Raw genomic sequence first — 14,813 nt, 5'->3', positions numbered from 1 at the left:
TTTTTATATGTTAAAAAATGTCAGCTGGCAATGGTACTCCACACCTGTAAATCCCAGATGCTTTGGAGGCTGAGGCAGGAGGATCACAGGTTTAAGGCCAGCCTAGACAACTTAGTGAGATGCTGTGTCAAAATGAAAAGACAGGGGATTATAAAGCTGTTGATTAGAATGAGTGAGGCTGTGATGTCTAGTACCAGAAAAAAAAAATCATGATAAATTTGCACAATATGTTAAGAGAGCCGTAGGTTATAAAATTATGCAATAATGTACTAATTTTTACAAGAAATTATACATGGTAAAATTATACTTGCAGGTTTTTTCTGCATTTAATAAATTTTACAGAAATAAGGAAATACTGCATTTGAAAAGTAAAAAGAATTGAACTTTCCGAAAAACAGCACTGATTACATATCAGCAAAGGGGTAGTAAAGAGAGTGAAAGTAAAGAAATCAGTGTGAGAGAAGGCTATCAGATCTTTGACACTGTGCACCCTTATTCTCAGGGCACTATATCTATTCTTTAAAAAACTCACTCAGGAAGCCATACAGATAATCTGTGTATATATATCTATGTGTAAGTTATAAAACACAGTGTTTCCATAGATATAGATATAAAAGAACCAGTCAAGTGTTTTCTTACATTGAAGTTTTTTTCTATACTCACACATACTGTAGTTTAACTTGACCTTATCTGAAAAAGTCCCATCACAGGTTCGTGGTACAAGGACACAAAAGCACAGCTGCCAATCTGCTCACTGCCAAGCGGGGCTGCTTGCATGAGGAGCCCTGGATGGAATGACGAGATGAGTCCTATCTGGGCCAAGAAAACAACACGCTGAGTTTTAAACAAGCCAGTGCTGGTTTAAAGTGTGTTTGTGGGGGTGGAGGTTCGTATTTATAAAGACTCAATTCTTTTAAGTATATCTTTAGGATAAAAGAAGTAAAAAAGAATGACCAATATGAGATGATTTTATCCTTTACAACTTCTACGCATAATGGAATGAGCAAGGCTAATTAGATTAACCAAGGGGTTATTCCCAAATTTCCGTGTCATCCTTGCCTCACATGTGGTGTCAGCTGGAAGGCCAGAAAAGCTGACCAGTGCTCTGTAGGGGCTCAGAAGGGTGCACAGAGAAAGGAGAGAATCACCTGTAGCCACCAAGGCACTGACCAAGAACCTCTTCAGAAGAGGACTGAATGATGGAAACAAAGTCTGTAAATAGGGGAGGTGGGAGGGGGTGAAGGGAGGGCAGGGGTATGGGGAAACAATGAGAACCAAGACCTGTCATGTAGAGGTACAAGATCCCAATGATGAATGTAACTGTACTGTATTACCTTAAAAGGACCAACAAACTCAATTGAGAGAGAGAGAAAAAAGAGGACTGAATGAAAGAAAATCTTGAAATGCAAGATATGAGAGAATCATAAAGCTGCAAGAAAAATAAAACCCAGGGAAGACATACAACTCGTGGCCATCAAAAGGAAGTAGACTGAGGAGACTGGACATTTTATAATGGTTCCTGAATACCACAACCTTGAAAACCAATCAAAACCTTCTTAGATGAGATGAATTTTTTTATATGTACTTTACTTCTCTAAAAACCATTCAAATTCCAGAACTGCAAATTCTAATACTTTGTTCTTTAAACTGGCTCCTAGCTCAGGAGAAAAAAATCCTCTGATAAGCTATCTGTTCTCAATTTCCCTTGAAAAATGGTGACAGTAACTATAAGGATTTAGATATTTATAAAATGTGGTTTTGTTCCTGTATGATTTCTAACTACTGAAGAATCAACTCTTATGACTCACATGCAACCTAAAAAATTAACGTAGAAGTCTTATTAAGGAATCTGTGTATTCTCCAGGCTTTGCTTTGTGATCTGGCCCAGTTTGAAAGTATAATTGGGGCGTGAGAAATGAGCCACAGTTTCACTGACAGACTCTTTCCCACTTATAACCCAATTAATTGCAAAAACAAACAAAAAAAAGCAGTACTGGGGACTGAATTCAAGGAGTGCTGAGCTACATCCCCGTCCCTTTTTAAATTTTGAGACAGGGTCTGGCTAAGTTACCTAGGCTGGCCATGAACTTGTGATACTCTTGACTCAACTTCCTGAGTGGCTGAAATTATAGGCATGTGCTACCACACCCAGCTATAACCCAACTAATTACTAACAACATATCATACTTACTCTCCAGAGTCTCCCTAACCAGTGATCCTCCTATTTGATCTTGATTTTACTGCCTTCAATTACGTCACTGTTGGTTCCTTGCACTTCATTTTGCTATGCCAGAATGCTATGTAAGTTCTGTGTGAAAGACAGAAAACAAAACAACCATCAGTTAGTCATCTTTGTAAGTGAAGTCCATGTTGTGTTACTATTTCCAGATCTCTACTGAGAACTGTAACCTTCTATGGGATTATAGCCAGTAATTCACTACTTACATTCTTAAATTCCAGCAAAAGAAGGCTGAGGATATTTAGATTCAAAGTCCATCAAAGACTGAGCGATGGGCATATATAAAATCAAATCTGTTTAAAGAAATCCTGCTTTACATTTCAGGTTTTACTACTAGGGTTGAGTTTCTAAACTAGGGGTTTTCAAACTTTTTCGTTTCAAGATACTCTGACACGTGTTGTATGCTAATGTAACATTTTTAATGAAAAATTACTATATTTTCCTAATCAAAACTTTTTAGTGAAAAGGCATTGTTTCACATTTTGCATTGCCTTAGTGTCTGGCTTAATAGCAGATAGCTGAGTTTTCATCTACATTTAATCAGGTTATCCACGCATCAGGTAGCTTCTGGAAAGTCCTCTGCACATTCATGAGAGATGGAGAGTAAAACAGTTAATAACTTGAGACACTGTATGACCAAAATTAGAAAACTGTGTTGTGCAATCTCATGTGCAGTCTTAGAAAAGTCTGAGGAAAGCATGTGCACCAAACATGATGGGAAGGTGAACATGGCTAACAGTAACACTCTGGCCTACTGTAGTTCAGAAAATGGGATTAGTACTTCACCTGTATCTGTGAGCCTGATGAATGGAAAGAGCCTGTGAAAGAAAAAATCTTTAGTGTTGTCAGGAGTTTTACATACCTTTTATTCAGTCTACAACGATCACAAAAAATATATGTTCTCTGTCCTCATGATCAACACAGCCTTGGAGTTAATAAGCACATTTCTTTAGGTAAGCTTTGGGGTTGAGTTCAACCTCAGGTCTGATTTCAAAACTCATGTTTTCCAGTAAGCCTCAGTTATGGCTTAACTCACAAGTGGAAATATAGACAGGGACCCAATTTACATACTTAACTTTCTAAAAAAGCACCATCCAAATTAGACTGTTTATTACTGACATAGGAAGACATGATGAACTATCCAAACAGATAATTTTATCCTTTAAAAGGTAAATATAAGCTCTCAAAATGTGGTTGTTTGATATGTATTTAAATTCAGTGAAAAATAAAGACACCACTCAACTCTGATAAGGAATAGATATTCTGTATTCATTATTTATATAGCATAATTAGATTCAACATATAAAAAGGACTGGAGATGTACCTTAGCACCCCTGGATTCTATCCCCTTACCTGGCCATTTACAACAAAACTAGAGTTACAGAAGCAGATACAGTGAAAATTACCCATCCTGCCCCCTTCTGTCTAGTCGAGGTTTCTTTCATAAATACAACTACTGAAACCAGTGACTTGTCTATCTTTCCTGAGATTTTCTAAAGCAAGGTCTTTAAAAATTGAAATTTCCTTACTCAAAACAATCAGCCTCCCCAAATATAAAGACTCGGTTCAAAAATGGGTATCTGAAATGAACATACATTTCTCAGACAAAGAAGTAAAAACAGCAAGTAAATATATGAAAAAATGTTCCACATCACTGGTCATTCAAGAGACGCAGATGAAAACAACACTGAGATTCCACCTCATCCCACAAAGAATGGCTACTATCAAGAAATCAAACAATAACAAATGTTGGCGGGGTTGTGGGGAGAAAGGAACCCTTCTCCATTGTGGGTGGGAGTGCAGACTGGTGCAACCACTATGGAAATCAATATGGAGATACCTCAAAGAGCTGGGACTAGAGGTTCCATTTGAACCAGCCATCCCTCTGCTGGGTATCTTTCCAAAAGAATCATATCTCAGAGATATATGCACACCTATGTTTATAGTGGTACAGTTTGTAATAGCTAAAACTTGGAAACAGCCCATTTGCCCATCAGTGGGAAACTGGATAAAGAAGATGTGGTTTTTCTATAAAATGGAATATTACTCAGCCATAATGAATGAGAAATTAGATTCATTCATAGGAAAGTGTATACATATTGAGGATATACTCCTAAGAGAAATAAATAAGTCACACACGTATAAATACTGAATAGTTTCCCTGAGTGTGAATAAACTGTAATAGTACATAAGATCCTAATGATATAATGGACAATGTGAAATAGGAAGAAAGGGGCTAAAGGTGTAGGGAAAGTGGGAAGGGTAGGGGAAAGTTAATAAGGGAAAAGAAAAAAATATGAGAAAATAAAAAAATGGAAATGAAGTGTTTGTAAAGGGGGAGGGAGGAGGGGTGAAGGGTGGGCAAGGGACAAGGGGAAAAATGAGAACCAAGACCTATCATTAAAGGTACAAGATCCCAATAATGAATGTAACTGTATTGTATACCTAATAAGCTCAATGAGGAAAAAAATTTTTTTAAAAATGCAGCAATTACTATTTAAAAAAATTGAAACTTCTACATTGTCATGGCAGTTAACATGGGATTCTTGATTTGCCCTTTCCCTAATATTACCTACATATAGAAAATCTCATGAAGGAGTAGCAAAGATAGGACACAATTCAATCAGTGATCTGACAAACAACAAGAGTCATTTGTAGCAACTCAAATCTAAGACTGCCCATTAGGAAGGTCCATGCAGCCAGGCAGAAGTCAGCAAGTAGAGGTTATCTCAGAGTAAGGGGATAGATGAGTTTTACTTTTTTTTTTTTTTTGGAACTGGGGGGTTGAACTTGGGTCCTTGTGCTTTCGAGGCAGGAGATGAAACCACTGAGCTAAATCCCCAGCCCTGATTTTTACTTTTAGTGTAGAATTACAGCACTTATGCATACTTACTGTCTGCATCTAAGCCCATGAAGGATTTTAGTTCCCAGACCCTTACAGTGAGGTGGGCCCATGTGACCAAAGTACGTAAGCAAAGACGTGCCACCCTTCAGTATTCCTTCTCTGCCAGAGGGAATGGAGAGACCACACATTCCAGATGGCACAGCTCAAGCTGGTGGAGCCTCTGTCAACTTGAGTGACTGTGTGGAGCAAAGGCCTTGAAGGTTCACAACTCATGTATGGTACGAGCCAAGAAACAAATCTTCATTGTGTTAAGCCAATGCAACGGCTTTTGTGATTATTACGGCTTATGCTAATATAGTTCCTTATTATTCTCTGAATTCTTTGACATGTTTTATTAACCTCATGTGTTAATAGTTCTTAAATAAAAAAGCCCTGGAAGGGCTAAACTCCATGGGCCAGGCCTCTCCTATTCAGCCTGATCCTTAATGCTTTTCTGGCTGCTTTGATCGAATTCAGTTCCTCCATGATGGGGAAGCCTTAAATATAGCAAATACGCCACAAAACAAAAACAAAAACAAAAAAGCCATAGAAAAGTGACTTCTAAAAGCACATGATAGCCAGGCACAGTGGTTCATGCCTGTAATCCCAGCACTTGAGCAGCTGAAGCAGGAGGATCACTATAAATCTGAGGCCAGCCTGGGCTACTTCAAGGCCAGCCTGAACTACATACTGTCTCAAAAAAAAAAAGAAGCAACACTATAGAGGTAATATATTTGGGCCAGAGATTTAGCTGGCCAAAAAAAAAGGTACTATATTTGGCAAAGTGTTAGATTTTAATACTTTAATTCCCTAGTTTAATCTTTTATTAAAAAATTATTTCTATATGTTCGCAGTACCTAATGATTATATTCATTGTGGGGAATTGGTACATGTACCTAACACATCTCAGTTCTTTTTTTTCTCCCTTCCCCTCCACTACTGGTTTTCCTTTTTTTTTTTTAACGAGCTTCAGATATATTTTTTTGTAAGTCTCTATCAAGTTAATTTATCATAAACATAGATTAACAGCCAGACTAAGAGGCAAAAAAAAAAAACACACACATAAACCACATAAGACAATTATATGAAATCACTGTACTTTCAGATACATTGGCCAGGCTGAATTACAATAACTTTTTTTTTAATCTTGTCTATCTTTTATCTTGCACTTTATGTGTTGGGGTTCTCATTTAAGAGAAACCAAGTTTGATTTACTTTACTTGATTACAGTCTCAAGGCGCGACAGTTTTCCTGCAAATGACTCGAATTTATCCTTCATGGCACAGGAGCACTCCACAGTATATAAATACCAAATTTTCTTTATCCATTCATTTGTTGATGAACATATAGGCTGCTCCCAACATTTAGCTACTATAATTGTGCTACACTGCTGGCCATTTGAGAAATGCAAATTAAAACAACACTGAGATTCCATATTACTCCAGAAAGAATGGCCATCATCAAGAAATCACTAACAAATGCTGGAGAGGCTGCAGGGAAAAGGGAACACTTTGTTTTTGGTGGGAATGTAAACTAGTACAACCACTATGGAAATTAGTAGGGAGATTCCTCAAAAAACTAGAAATTCCATTTGACTTACCCTTCTAGGCATCTTCCTGAAAGAGTTAAGGACATCATATTACAGTGATACATTTATAACCATAATCATAGGAGCACAACTCATAGTAGCTGAATCTTGGAAGCAGCCTATATGTCCATCAATAGATGAATGGATTAAGACAATGTTATAGTCAATGAAGAAGGGTTGGCCGTTTAGAGCGATGCTCATTTCCCAGCCAGGTGGCAGGAAGCTTCGTGTAACTTTGCTTCCCATTGATCTGATCAGAACTTCTGATGGAAATGAGCTGAAGTTGCTGATATGCAGCCTCAGTGATGCTGATGTGAAAAAGTGGAGACAGCATTTTATTTACAAGAATGGCTACTTCACGAATCACCCTATCATTCAGTGGTTCTGGAAGGCTGTGCTACTGACGGACACCAAGATCTAGTTACTGCCATTTGTCACAGGGACATCTTGGATTTACTGAGTTTTGGTTCCAATGGTCCTCAGCTGTTTACAGTAGAGCAATGGGGTATTCCTGAAGAACTGCGGAGAGCTCACAGATGCTTTATGGCCTTAACTATATGAAACTTTTGAGATTTGTAAGAGAAACTTCTCATGGCTGTGGAAAATACTCAAGGATTTGAAGGGGTGGATTAAGACCTCCTTCTGTAGGTTCATCCAGCACATCCATCCATGTGCTCTTTTACATTATTATTATTATTATTATTATTATTATTATTATTGTTATTATATCACTTTTGGTACCCAGGGATCGAACTAGGGACCTTGCGCTTGCAAGGAAGGCAGTGGAACCACTGAGCTAAATCCCTGGTCCTGCATTATTATTAATTTCGCCATTTTAAATGGGCTTGTGGCACTCCAAAATAATAATAATAGTAACATCAATATCACAAATCACTATAACTCACATAGTAATAATGGAATTTGAAATATTATAAGAATTTTCAAAATGTGACAAATAAAGCAAACACACACTGTTAGGAAAAGGGATGCCAAGGCTTGCTTGATGCAGGGTTGCTACAAAACTTCAAACTGTAAGACACAATATTTGGAATGCACAATAAACCAAAACACAATGAGGTGCACCTGTATATATACTTTGTTCTTACTATTAAAATTCTTCTAGATGGGTGTGGTGGTACATACCTGTAATCCTAACACTCGAGAGGCTACATGTTGAGTTCAAAAAAATCTTCTAACCATATGAATGTATTTAGTATTTAAACTAAATATACAAAAAAAGTAAAAAACTAAGTTACCCACAAAATGGCTCAACTATCAATTATACAATATATTCATTTTATTTTTTAAAAATTAGATAAGTTACCTACAAAGTGGTAAAACTGTCAACTATACAATTAAGCACCATACTCAGTTTACTTTTAAAAGCTTTTGTCTTTAATGAAAATTTCTAACAACTCTATATTAAGCTAAATAGTCAATTAAGGGTACATTAATGAAAAATGAAACAAAAATGATGCCACATACTCAAAAATGCTTGCCTCACACAAAGTTCTTACAAAGCAGGTGAAGAGATATTCCATCAAAATGAGAGAAAGAACTGGGATCAGATGCACCAGAAGAAAGGAAGAAAGATTCCCAGGCTGACAGATCATCTAAATTTGTCCAGAGATATTATATAAAAATATTTAAAATAATGTGTTTGAGGACTATTTAAGAACTGTGGATAGCCAGGGATTTAGCTCAGTGGTTCTGATGTCTGCCTCACAAGTGCAAGGCCCCGAGTTCGATTCCAGGTACAAAAAAACAAAACAACAACAACAAAAAAAACTGTGGATAATATAGGAAATAAGCAATATAAAAAACTAGGAATGGCACAACTTAATTTTATTTAAATGTATGCAAATTGGATGGAAATATACCAAATGTTAACAACAGCCTAGGCAGTGTGGTCATATAAAATTTCATTTTATCCCCACATTTTTCTACCGTTCAAAAACTGCAATGATGTTTAATTTTGTAACTGGATAACTATTTCACTAAGTAAGTACAATAGTATTATTTTATCCATAATATTAAACAGTAATAACACTAATAAATAATCCATATTAGTTTTCCTGCAATTGTCCCAATATTGTCCATTATAACTTTTAAAAAATCCAAAATCCAATCAAGGATCACAATTTGTCACGTCTGTTTAGTTTTCTTTAATCTGGAATAGTTCTGACTTGTTTCTTTTTTATCCTTCGTGACACTGACAGTTTTGAAAAATCTAGGCCTGCTATCTTCTATCCTAAAATTCATCCCCCACCATGTACCTGGGATCAAACTAAGGACTTTGTGCTTTCAAGGCAGGCATGGTGTCATGGAGCTATTCCTGGCCCTTAGGCCAGCTATCTTCTAGATGGTCACACAATTTGGATTGTCTCATAGTTTAAACATTTCTGGCAAGAACACCATCCAGATGGCATATTCCATTATATCTGTGTGTCTTATCACTGGTCATGTGATGTTTGATCACCTGATAAGAAAGTGTTTATTTGCCATATTCTCTATTGTAGACATATTGCTTACCTTTTGTATTGAATAAGTATTTGTTACAGCAACATTTTGAGACTGTTAAACCATCCAGTTTCATAAGGATCACCAAATAGTTTTAACATTCATTATCATCTTTGTCTGAACTAATTAACCATATTTGAAGTTACAGAACTGTGATTTTCTAAGTATAAGATTTAGCCACTTTTAGAGCTGGAAGTTTTTGTTTTCTGGAAATACGTTGTGGATTCACTGATTTTTATTCAGTGTGTACAATCCATTGTTCTTCTGAGTGCTTAAAACTTCCCAAGTACAGGAGATGTACCTTAGTAGCACAGTGTGGACTAGCATGCATCAGGCCCTGGGTTTCAATACCCACCACCATGAGGGTAAGGGGGAGGCTTTGCAAATTTGTCCCATGGAAGTCTCACAAGCTAGCTCCTGTGTCTCCTTGACATGCTCATATTTAAGAACTTGATTACTGGCACCCAGTTACTTCCTTGAGTTATTTTCTCATGGAGCCTGACATTTGCTTTCCCATGACTAGCACAAAATACCCAACACTTACAAATTAGAGGAGGAGAGGTTTATTTTGCCTCATAGTTCCTTTCAGTCAAAAGTGGCTGGTTCCAAGACAGAAAAGCATCGTGAAAGGGCTTGCTGGGGGAAAGCTGCTTGCATAGTGGCAGCTAAGAAGAAAAAAGAAGAGATGGGAAGAAAGGTAGCAGAGAAGAGGGGGAGAGCAAGAGGGGAGGAGGGGGAAAAGGAAGGAGAAGAAAAGCCAGGGACAAGAAAACACTCTTTCAGGTCACACACCCTGTGACTCACCTCCAACCAGGCCCCACCTCCTAACAGCACATGCAGCTGCTAAACTCGTCAGTGGATGAATCCACTAATGAGTACAGCACCCCCATGGTCCAAACACCTTCTAAACATAAGACTTTTGGGGATATTTAGATCTAAACCATAACCGTCCCCCCTGGTCCCCAAATGGGTCATATCTATCTCACTATGTAAAATGTATTTAGTCTATCTTGAAGAATCACCAAAGTCAACAGTTTCAGTACTGCTGAAAAATCCAAGTCCAAAGTCTCCTCTCAGACTCAAGGCAAACTTTTAGCTGTGAGCCCTAGTAATAAAAAAAGGTTAGGCATTTCCAACATAACAGTGGCACAGGGTAAACATTTCCATTCCAAAAGAGAGAAATAGGAGGAGAGAAAGGAATGTGACCAAAGAAAGACCCAAATCAGCAGGCCAGAGATGAAATCCTTTAGTTTAGAGACCAGGGCAATTACGGTGAAACATGAGCTCCAAAGAATTTGAGCGGGCCTGGCCCTATGGCACAGCCAATTGCAGCCTTGTGGCCTCTCTCTTGGGCTGGTTCTACTCACTGCCTGAAACTTTCCTCAGCAGACTATCCACAACTCTGGCAACCAAACTTCTGGGGGGTCTCCAATGCACTTTTGGCTTCACTTTCACAGGTTCATATACTGCTTCTCAGGAGGACACTGTCTAGGGTCCTAGGCTTCTCCAGGAATCTGGATGGGGGCTTCCTTGACCCCACAACTCATACATCATTCTGCATGCCTGAAATACCAGCACCACGTAGAAGACTCCACAACAGTCTGCAACTACTGAGAGCAGCAGCTGGGAGCCCTTGGACCATGGCTGCACTGGCGTCTGCATGCTCTAATAGCTGACTGTGGTGAAATGAATCCTGATAAATCAATTCCCCAGGTACCCCATCTTGAGCGAGCAGGGAGTCTAGTAATGCTCTTCACAAATGAAAGCTTTACAACTTTGCGTCCCTGAGGATGGGGTTTTTCTGATTTCCTGAGATGCCTTCAACTCATCTTTCTTATTGTCCTGATGCAAAGCACTTGGCTTTTTTTTAATGGTAATATTTGCAGCAGCCATGCTGTCCATGGTCCCAATGTTGTAGGTGCTTTCTTTCTGATGAGGCTGTGAACTTTTCACATCTGCTTTTTGCTTCCAATCTTCACCACAGATCTTGCTAAAAAGCAGCCACCAGTACCAATGCCGCAACCAACAGTATCCAAGCTATAGCTTGAATATTGAATGTTGTTGGACTGCTTTGCAATCTCCACCAGATCAGTCCACTGACCTTACTGTCTCCTGCAAAGTCTAAAAATATGGGCAATTTTGCTGCCTGCCTCCCCGGTACAAAAAACAAAAACAAAACAAAACAACAACAACAACAAACCCCATAAAAATATGGGCAAAATGAAGACAGATTTTCTGCCAGGGTGTAACACATATGGTCCCTAGTGCAACTGCCAATGGAATCCTTGTTCCTAACTAAAACCTTCTGAGGTCTGACCAGAATCTTCCATCAATCTCTGCTTATAGCATTCTAAGGCTTCTCTACTCAGCATCTCCAATTCTTTCCAAACTCCTTCCACAAACCAGTTCCAAGGGTTACTAAACCACGTGGTCATCTCTAGTCAGCAACAACCCCTTTCCTGGTGCCAATTTCTGTTAGTCAACTTTCCCATTGCTAGGGAAAAATATCTGATGCTTGCAATTTAAAGGAGAAAGGTTTTTTTTTTTTTGGCTCACAGTTTCAGTGCAGTTAGCTGGCTCCAAGGCAGAGAAATGCATGGTGGAGGAAAGCTATTCATGTCATAGCAACCAGGAAACATGGAGACGGGAAGAGAATGCACCCTTCTAGATCACACCCTCTACAAAAATTTGTTGTCAGTGTAAATGCTATTTCTTAGGGCTATGGCAGAAACTGTTAGCTGTTTTCTGAAATTGTGTTCCCTTCTTTTTCCTAGTTTTCTGGCTGGATTATATTTTTCCCACTCTCCCTGAAGTTAGGAATGTCTATAATGACTGACTGCTAGTCAACAGGATGGGAGTAAATGTGACAGAAACCACTCCTGGGGTTAAGCACATTCTCCTTCCTATAGGCAACCAGAGAAACTCTGAAAGCACATGGTGAGCAGCCACTAGCTGTGTCCCTAGTGTGCACAGCCACCCAGAGATCTCTGCAGAATACCCAGCCTGGACTATTATATGGGAGAAGTAAACTCATCAGACATACAAGATCTACTCCTATAGCATTTTAGACTATCCTACTTCATACAAGACAGCTCTTACTGTTTTTTTCATATCCTTCTGATTGTGTTTTATATATCCCTGCTTTTCTTTTGTACTAGGAATTGAACTCAGGACCTTGCACTTGTCAGGCAGGTGCTGTGCTGCTGAGCTAACTCCCCAGCCTTCTATCTCATAATTTTTATCCACTAAGCCTTTATTCTCTCAAGAATTCAAAACATTCTTAATCAAGACTTGCCATGTAAAGGTACATGATCCCAACAATGAATGTAACTGTACTGTATCCCTAAAATGTACCAATAAACTCAATCAAATTAAAAAAAAAAAAAGAATTCAAAACATTCTTAATCAAGGCTTGCCATGTAAAGGTACATGATCCCTACAATGAATGTAACTGTACTGTATCCCTAAAATGTACCAATAAACTCAATCAAATTAAAAAAAAAAAGAATTCAAAACATTCTTAATCAAGGCTTGCCATGTAAAGGTACATGATCCCTACAATGAATGTAACTGTACTGTATCCCTAAAATGTACCAATAAACTCAATCAAATTAAAAAAAAAAAGAATTCAAAACATTCTTAATCAAGACTTGCCATGTAAAGGTACATGATCCCAACAATGAATGTAACTGTACTGTATCCCTAAAATGTACCAATAAACTCAATCAAATTAAAAAAAAAAAAGAATTCAAAACATTCTTATTGTACTTTATTTTTCAGAATTTCCAACTGTTTATTTCATTTGTAGTGAGTTCATGGTTAGCTTGTTGAACAGTTTTTATACTTCACAGTTTTGGACTGCAAGCTCATTTTGATAACCTTTGGATTGTTTTATTTTTTTCCACTCTCCCATCTTCCCTAGGTAGTTGTTAGTCCTTCCTGCTGGTTTGAAGATGGTGTGTTACCTCTCAGTTGTAGTATCTCCATAATACTGAACACCCAGACCCTCAGCCAGCAAAGTGGCTTGTAATCAGCTCCTTGTCCTCACACTATTTGTCGGCATAACCTCCTGAGGTTTATTCTGTCCAGTGAAGCCATCTTTCCCAGTCCTTCTCTTGAGGTTAGTATTGGAGGGGAGGGAACTCACATTCTAATCCCTAACTCCCAGCAGGCAGCCTGGCTCCAGCTCCTTTCTATAAAGCTTGTGTGGACATTTTTTACACCCCCAATTCCATCACCTCTGTTGTCCCCACTTGAAAGGCATGCAGCATGAGTCTGCTTATTACTGTGTACTTCAATTCATTTTCTGGGTGACAAGGATGACTACAGCCTAACCACAGTACATCTATAGCATTGGTTTTTTATTAAGTGTATTGGTACATTTTAGATATACATTATGATCATATTCATTATTGGGAATTTGTACCTATACATGATATATCTTGGTTCTTTTTTTTCTTTTTCCAGTACCAGGGATCCAACACAGGATTGCTAAATCCCCGGCCTTATATCTTGCTTATTTTTTTCCCATTCTCTTCCCTCCTTTCAACTCCACCATCCCTCTATTTACATAAGCTTTGCTTCTGTTTTTTCTTTTCTTTCCTCTCTTTCCCTTACCCCCTTTAGTTCCCCTTCTCCTTTAAACATTTTCTTATTTCACAATATCTATTATACATTTTGGTCTTCATTTACACTGTTTCTCACATCTGAGAAATAATTCAGTATTTACACGTGTGTCCTATTTATTCCACTTAAGAGTATGGCCTCAAGGTACATCCATTTAGCTATAAATGTCTCTAGTTTGTCTTTATGGCTGAGTAGTATTTCATTTTTTTTTTAAACCACATCTTTATCTAATCATTAGTTGATGGATATTTAGGCTGTTTCCAAGATTTAGCTATTACAAATTGTGTAGTTATAAACATGAGTCTGTATATATCGCTGTGGTATGATGCTTGTAATTCTTTCGGGAACATACTTAGAAGTGGAATAGCTGGGTCAAATGGGACCTCTAATTCTAGTTTTTTGAGGGCTCTCCACACTGATTTTCACAGTGGTTGTACCAGTCTACACTCCCACCAAGAGTGGAAAAGTGTTCCTTTTTCTCTACAGCCCCTCTAGCATTTGTTATTGGTTGATTTCTTGACAGCAGTCATTTTTTCTGGGGTGAAATCTCAGCGTTTTCACTTGTATCTCTAGAATGACCAGTGACGGTGAACATTTTTTCATATATTTGCTGCTTCTACTTCATCTGAAAAATTACTTATTTCAGATGTCCAGTTTTGGACTGGTTCTTTAAATTTGAGGGGTCTGATTTTTTAAAGTTCTTTATATATTCTAGATAGCAGACCTTTGTCTGAGAACAGCTGGTAAAAATTTTTTCCCACATTGTGGGTTGTCTCTTTGTTCTATTGGTGGTTTCTCTTGCTGTGTAGAAGATTTTTAATAAGATGAGATCCCAGTTGCTGATTTATTCTGCTAGTTTGGCTGTTTTTTAATATGATAGTTGCCAGTACTGTTTCAAGCATGAGTTACTGTACACCTTCACTGACAATCTAAACTGGAATATTTTTCTTGCTCTT

The 14,813-nt window shown here is 38.0% G+C and overlaps 1 protein-coding gene across 11 annotated transcripts in view; it reads right to left on the bottom strand.

Moving 5' to 3' along the window:
• Positions 1-14,813, bottom strand: part of Gpr160 (G protein-coupled receptor 160) — a 61,444-nt gene that overhangs the window by 31,882 nt on the left and 14,749 nt on the right. For 5 of the 11 annotated variants that reach the window (XM_010632371.2, XM_010632370.2, XM_010632372.2 and 2 more), the window contains 3 exons: positions 3,026-3,057; positions 2,192-2,308; positions 664-813 (listed from right to left, as the gene is read on the bottom strand). The gene's annotated coding sequence lies outside the window, so the exon portion shown is untranslated. The remainder of the gene's footprint in view (positions 1-663; positions 814-2,191; positions 2,309-3,025; positions 3,058-14,813) is intronic. The other 6 variants (XR_004516815.1, XM_010632367.2, XM_010632377.2 and 3 more) reach the window with 5 other exon arrangements.

The sequence above is a fragment of the Fukomys damarensis genome, unplaced genomic scaffold (genome assembly GCF_012274545.1).
Source record: "Fukomys damarensis isolate Sample0158 unplaced genomic scaffold, DMR_v1.0_HiC HiC_scaffold_12, whole genome shotgun sequence".
Taxonomy (NCBI): domain Eukaryota; kingdom Metazoa; phylum Chordata; class Mammalia; order Rodentia; family Bathyergidae; genus Fukomys; species Fukomys damarensis.
The sequence above is the reverse complement of the archived record's forward strand: the minus strand, read 5'-3'. Positions and strand labels throughout refer to the sequence as shown.